At 30.7% G+C, this 8,176-nt stretch overlaps 1 protein-coding gene across 2 annotated transcripts in view; it reads left to right on the plus strand.

Moving 5' to 3' along the window:
- The window catches only part of LOC144444531 (gamma-2-syntrophin-like), a 123,936-nt gene that overhangs the window by 90,605 nt on the left and 25,155 nt on the right, over positions 1 to 8,176 (plus strand). The gene's annotated exons all lie outside the window — the stretch shown is intronic.

Below are 8,176 nucleotides of genomic sequence, written 5' to 3' on the forward strand. Positions count from 1 at the left end.
AGTGTTGTTGCGTGATCAGAGTAGTGCTAATTCCTTAAAACCCAATCATAGCGGGGACTATGTCATTCTCAATGGCTTGTTTTATTATAATTTAGTGTAGTTTGTGTTTTGATAGAGTTCAATATTAATCAACACCCCAGTTCAAACCTCTTTCCTCCAAAATTTAATTTCGCCGATTTTACACCGTATCTATACTCTCATTTGCATAAGGTTGACCATTCCATGAACCGGGCAAAGTTACATGTACATTTCATGAATTGGGCAATTTCACAGATTGGGTGTAACATTTTTATGTCCTGAATTTGACATCAATTCAGTGTTCCTGTAAAAGGTTGTTTTAAACAGGAACGAAATCATGTACACATACATGTCACTAAATTGCCATATTGTATATTTATAAATCGTGTAAATAATACATGACTAGACAAGGATAGGTTCACCAATACACATGTCTGGAAATCAGGCTACATTCAAAGTCTCTGTATAAGGTAAATAAAACACCTAGCTAAATCATATTATTTATTTTAATCATTGGTGAGACTTGAACAGACCAAGGATACATGTACAGTCATTTAATTATACATGTAGTGAAATCTGAGTAGTTTCAAAGTTTCTGTAAAGGCTTATTATTAAACAGGAAATGAAACACTATCTAAATCATATTAATTGTTTTTGAATTTAATAAATGTAGATAATACAAGAAAAGACGAGGACACATCATTCAACAGTACTCGTGTATTGAAAATAAAGTATATGCAAAGTTTCTATAAAAAGATTGTATTAAACAGGAAATGGAAAATACATGTACCGTATCTCGCTAAATCATCACATAGTTTGTATTGAATACATATTAAACAGACATGAAGGCATAACTGTCGTTATTCTTGATGATAAAAAGCGGCATCCTGACCAATCTATATTTAGAAATATGATGCGCAATTCCAGAATTGTCTTAATCTACTGTACATTTTGTAATGAAAGTAATTGGTTGTAAAAGAAGATGAGGGGGAGATACATCGGATTTAAAGTAGTAATTACTATCTTAATTACGATTACAAGTGTCCTAATTTTCTTTCCACTTTCTCCCAGAATTTGATTTCAACGTTTCGTCTTGAATTTTTGAAGTGAATATTACGCCATTTTGTCATCAATAAAATTAATAAGTGGTGAACAGCTCTTTTCATTTCAGTCACACAGCAGCTAAGATATAAATTATTATTAAAACATAAATTATTTTCCAAAGTTTTATGATGACAGACGAATCTATGTAATTAAGCAAATCCCACTAGATGTAACTAGAATGATAATATTCAATGGATTCAGAATTTGTCTCTTTAACTCCTATTTTTAACTTTATTATTTCTTGATTTATTGTTATGGAGTGTAAAATTGTGGAACAACACAGTCAGCATTATTTAAAATCACTGATGCATGTAACTACTCAGATAATTGTTGAAAAATGTACAAAAACATTTATTTTAAACAAGTCAATTTTCTATTCATGCTATACTAGCAGCAACTGGAACATTTTTTAAAGCATTTTTTGTTAAATATAATGATTACTGTGATATTGTACATCCTGAACAGTATTGAATCACCTGTGGGTAAAATGTAGTTGTGTAGCTGCAGTACACTTATATATAATGGTACAATATCTACATCATAGTACATGTATCCAATTAAATTGATTTTTGGGTGCAGATCCAAAAAACAGTACCTCAATAAATCATGATTTCAACTTATTATTATAATAATAATAATAACTATACATAAATAGACCTCTAATTGATATGTACAATATCTAATTATTGCTATTTTAACATTTTTCAGTGAATATATTGTTTGTTGTCTGACTGATAAATAATGCTCCAGTTACAACTAGTGTACAGTTTTAATGTAAACATTTGCTTGATGTCCATGTGTAAACAGTATGCATAGAATAAATAGTCTAGACCAGTGCCCTCTGATAAAAAACAAAAATTTTGGTTGAATTGTTACCATTCCACATAGTGAAGGGATATTGGAAACATCATGTCTTGTTACATTACAAAAATTGTACACGTCAGTGACAGATATGACAATTGGCTAAGATTATGGTACATATAAAGAATATTAAATCTACAAAATTTGTAAACTGATTAAGTTTGATCTCTTTGCAGGTTTCGGCAAGTACATGTACATGTACAGTTAAAAATGTAGCCTGTTTTAACATCACTACACTATCTGTGTATTTTACTTTGCTGACTCACAAACCGATTGTAATTCTAGTAACGACAAACAATTAATTTAGTCACATCCTCCAGTGGCTCTTATCAGTGTACACATAGATATTTACATACTATTTGCTGTATGTAAATCATGTCCCCTTTGTCTTCATCTCAATCATAGACCAACCACCTATGTCTCAACAAGGTCACATTTACATAATGGACTTAATTTGAATATAGTTAATTAGACTGTTGTACCATTATCACTGATTGCGACCAATCAGTTTGAGTGGGTTTTTTCTAACCAATCAGTTTGAGCATATAATTTTCAAATGACTTTAATAATTTGCCGTTGCTAGCAATACAAGCAGTTTATTAGACATCAAAGTTAAAAAAAATAGATTGTGATGTTAATAGGTTACTAAAAATGAATAAAAAATAATAACAAATTGATAAAAAGTTTCAGTTGCAGCAACCTAACTAGCCTTGTTACTAGTCATAGATAGGAAGTGACAAAACCATTGTCACCAGTCATTTCCAGTGAAGACAAATATTGTGGAGTAATGTGGTTATACCTATGCCAGCCTACTTTATGTAAAACCAGGTGGTTATACCTATGCAAGCCTACTTTATGTAAAACCAGGTGGTTATACCTATGTAAGCCTACTTTAGGTAAAACCAGGTGGTTATACCTATGCAAGCCTACTTTATGTAAAACCAGGTGGTTATACCTATGCAAGCCTACTTTAGGTAAAACCAGGTGGTTATACCTATGCAAGCCTACTTTATGTAAAACCAGGTGGTTATACCTATGCAAGCCTACTTTAGGTAAAACCAGGTGGTTATACCTATGCCAGCCTACTTTATGTAAAACCAGGTGGTTATACCTATGCAAGCCTACTTTAGGTAAAACCAGGTGGTTATACCTATGCAAGCCTACTTTATGTAAAACCAGGTGGTTATACCTATGCAAGCCTACTTTAGGTAAAACCAGGTGGTTATAACTATGCAAGCCTACTTTATGTAAAACCAGGTGGTTATACCTATGCAAGCCTACTTTAGGTAAAACCAGGTGGTTATACCTATGTAAGCCTACTTTATGTAAAACCAGGTGGTTATACCAATGCAAGCCTACTTTATGTAAAACCAGGTGGTTATACCTATGCAAGCCTTCTTATATAAAACTATGTGTATCTATGCAGTATTACTAGTCATCACAAATTTACATGTAATGAGTTTTATATTTTCTTTCAAACAGTTGGAAGATTGGTCTTTCAGCGAAAACCGTTTTGAAATAAACCAAATGGATAAATAATTGTGATTAAAAATACATGAAGAGAAACTAGCAATGATATTTTTAATACTGAACTGGTGACATTTCCAGTATTCTTAATAATTACATGAAGAGAAACTAGCAATGATGTTTGTAATACTGAACTGGTGACATTTCCAATATTCTTAATAATTGCTCACAACCAGTCACTCTACATAGTACCTGAATAGGTTACGCTACATTAAATCCTTTGTGAGGTATGTAAGGCCAATTATTTTATCCTACACACTTTCTCAGTTTCACTATCCTTCATTGAAATGATGGATAGCAACGTGAAGAAGTATAGAAATGATACTATATTATCACTGCCTACTAATCTCATCCAGACTATTGCTGTGAATACCAAGGTTTTATAAGTGCCAAGAAATACGATAGACCATCACAAAATTGCTAAAAATTTGATTGTATTAAAACAGCATTGAAATACGAATCTTATCTATTTCCATGAATACCTAATTTTTTTAATTCTTTGAAATACAATAGGCTGTCATAGAATTGCTGGAAATTTGATTCTTACTACAACGGTGATGTGAATCTTGTCTAGTTGCCAGTTTTTTAAGTTCTGTGAAATTCAATATGCATGAAATTTGATTCTTGTGACAGTGTTTCGACTACAAGTACAAGCGTAGAGTCTAGTCTATAGTGAATTGTATTTTTGAATCACACCTTGATAAATTATCTCAGAGTGGCATTGTTGTATACATCATGATATAATTAATTAATTATCACCGTACTTTAATGAACTTATTTATGCCAATGTTCTCTCTCATATCAATTAAACTTGAGAGGGCAGTGGTCAAGCAGGAATTTGGCTAAGTTGTGGTGTATGCATTAGCCGTGAAGTTTTACCTGCGACAATTGTGTTTTGTTATGAGAAATTATGAACCAAAATTACCATAGAAACTGCGGCATGTAGCTGGTCATACTAGACTGTTGACAAAAAACTCCAATCTGTAGTAGTGTAGTTACAGTAGTAGTAGTATATGGTATGATTGAGTATTACACTGTGATCTACATGCAGCCACATCGTAAAACCACTGTGTCACCTTTATAGTGATGCTACATAAATAAATAAATCTAAAATTCCAGTCTGTCAGATATTGATAAATTTTTATATATCTAATCAACATTTTTGAAATGCTAATGATAATTAGTCACCAGAGAGTGGCCATTAGATTTATGTTAGTTTTGTAGAGTAAGTATGACTACATCCCATAACAAAATGAATAGAACTCTTCTGACCGCTAGACAATCAACAACCCAAAACAAAAGACTGCTGTCATTGTTAAAGGGAATACCACCCCAAGAAATAAAAGCCTTTTCATAAACTATTGGTTCTGGAGAGTCATTTCATGATTTTACATATTCGATAATTGATCATTTAAAAATGTATATTATGAGTATTAATAAATCTAAAATTCCAGTCTGTCAGATATTGATAAATTTTTATATATCTAATCAATATTTTTGAAATGCTGATGGTAATTAGTCACCAGAGAGTGGCCATTAGATTTATCATAATCATTAATATTCATTTTGTTTTTAATAAATAATTTAACTCTTTGAGTAAAAATGCTCCTAAAATTTAAAACTTAGGAGCAAAATTAAATAATATATATTCAATTTTAATTCTTATCGACATTCATTGTAACAAATGACATGTTTATCTGTTGAATACAAATAATCATCAATTTTGTTGAATGACAATGTTTATATTAATGCAAAAAAAATGAAAATATCCAAGTGAGCTTCAAAATGTGTCTGACAAATTCAGCTAAAAGTTGAAATTTCACTTCACAAATGCCAGTAAATTTAAAATGTCACCTGCTGAATGTTGTTATTTACAAAAATTCACCTGCATTGGACAATTTAACACCTGCAAATGGCGGTAATTACCGACAACTTCCTAGGCCAATATGAAATAATGGTACAAAGTAAACAATGAAAAATAGTACAAAGTAAACAATGAAAAATAGTACAAAGTAAACAATGAAAAATAGTACAAAGTAAACAATGAAAAATAGTACAAAGTAAACAATGAAAAATAGTACAAAGTAAACAATGAAAAATAGTACAAAGTAAACAATGACAAATAATACAAAGTAAACAATGAAAAATAATACAAAGTAAACAATGACAAATAATACAAAGTAAATAATGAAAAATAATACGAAGTAAACAATGAAAAATAATACAAAGTAAACAATGAAAAATAGTACAAAGTAAACAATGACAAATAATACAAAGTAAACAATGAAAAATAATACAAAGTAAACAATGACAAATAATACAAAGTAAATAATGAAAAATAATACGAAGTAAACAATGAAAAATAATACAAAGTAAACAATGAAAAATAATACAAAGTAAACAATGAAAAAAAGTACAAAGTAAACAATGAAAAATAATACAAAGTAAACAATGAAAAATAATACAAAGTAAATAATGAAAAATAGTACAAAGTAAACAATGAAAAATAGTACAAAGTAAACAATGAAAAATAGTACAAAGTAAACAATGAAAAATAATACAAAGTAAACAATGAAAAATAGTACAAAGTAAACAATGAAAAATAGTACGGAGTAAACAATGAAAAATAATACAAAGTAAACAATGAAAAATAGTACAAAGTAAACAATGAAAAATAGTACAAAGTAAACAATGAAAAATAATACAAAGTAAACAATGAAAAATAGTACAAAGTAAACAATGAAAAATAATACAAAGTAAACAATGAAAAATAGTACAAAGTAAACAATGAAAAATAGTACAAAGTAAACAATGAAAAATAGTACAAAGTAAACAATGAAAAATAGTACAAAGTAAACAATGAAAAATAGTACAAAGTAAACAATGGAAAATAGTACAAAAGACACAAATTGAAACTGACAGCTTTATGTCTCCCTCTTCATTTACTTTCATAGGATTTCAATTTGGCTAATGTAAAACATTCAAATTCTCTATCTCTATCAAGAGAAGAAGTTTGTGATACTACAGCGGCAGTTGAGGTTTCGGCTTACTAAGATACATACAAACTAAAACTATTGTTGTTCAATGTGGTAGCTTACACTAGTGGTTGATAGCTGTGACTTGTGATGGTATAATTACTCTGTAATCAAGATATGTAATCATTTGAGACAAACAACTAGATATGAAATGCCACCCTACTGAGAGTACCGGTATAGTAAATCCAACATCCTTTCAATTAATAGCTTATCAACATGTTGCAATGATATGTTTTATTAAAGTGGTGTCTATTTTTTCCATTTGGAAGATAATAACAGTTTTAGGTGTCTATTTAAGTAATCCTGCTTGTGACATTAGTAAGTATAGTTTCTATGACGATATACTGTACTCTCTTGCCAAGATTATATTTGATTGTTTCAACCATGCAAAAACTGGGTTCTAGACTTGTTCTCAAGACTTGCTCACTCCCATTGACACGCATGATGTGCTGTTAACAGGAAAGATGACCTTGCCTCTAGCATTGATAAAAGTCTAATTTAGGTCGGGAGAATTTTCCAGGAAAGCATGACAGGTTCAGTGAAATGACGATATATTATATACTATGAAAGGCTTCACTGTCATGGCTTACGGGGATTACCAAATGACCAAATCTTACAAGTACTCACACAAAATCTAGAATTTGACTGACATGAAAGCAAAATCCAATTTATTTGTAGCCAGTAGGGCTGAGTATGTGAGTGTATATCCGATGCTCCAATGTTTTCAGTGATTTGCTGTGAATAGATCTGTGTGGAGGTAAATCATGGCTTTGACTGTTTCCATGGTTATCACACTATCTATTTGTACTCATGTACTATTAAAGTTGTCTCATTTATTAAAATTGTACAAAAATCTGTCAGGAAAAGTGAAAACCCTTCATTTACTAACTTAAAAGTAAAAGATAAGACGAATTATAATACGATGAAAGCTCATCTTTGCAAATGTTCAGTCGAAGTTAATCATGGGTTTTAACTTTGTATTGCACCAAAATTTAATTAGCTTACCAGAATACACTGACGAAGCCATGGTGGATACCTGGCGAAAGCTTTGGTTGCTAAACTAATTAAATTTTGGGGCAATAGGAAGTTAAACCCATTAGCTAAGACTAATACTTTAATTTATATAATGGACTTGGGAAATATTAATTGTAAGAATAGACAAGATTGACGAACAAAGTGGACTAAACTTTAGTCTTGATTACCTACTTAGATTCTTGTCATTAAGGGACTCTCGCTTATTGACTACCACCCCCCATCAGTCAAAGAGTGTGGGGAAATAGTAATAGAAGTGAAGTGTCTGTGACTTCCACTCTCATTGTTAGGGACTCTGAAGGAAACTATGAACCGTTTGTTAGTTAATCTCAAATTTCAGCAATAAATGATAATTTTGCCCAGACACACTTGTGGGATTGTTAGGATCTGATGATCAGTGACATTGTAAATTTTTCTAATCCTGTCGTAAGGGTGTGGATTTTTTTAAATTAAATACTAGATACTGTTGGATCGAGTCATGATAAACATAGAAAAAATTAAGGCTGCCGTAACAGATATATTGACTAGAAAATGAAATTTTATGAATACAAGTGAAAAAAAGTCTTGTATGCAGAGCCAGACACTGGGACAGATATAAA

Source organism: Glandiceps talaboti, chromosome 13 (assembly GCF_964340395.1).
Source record: "Glandiceps talaboti chromosome 13, keGlaTala1.1, whole genome shotgun sequence".
In the NCBI taxonomy this organism is placed as follows: domain Eukaryota; kingdom Metazoa; phylum Hemichordata; class Enteropneusta; family Spengelidae; genus Glandiceps; species Glandiceps talaboti.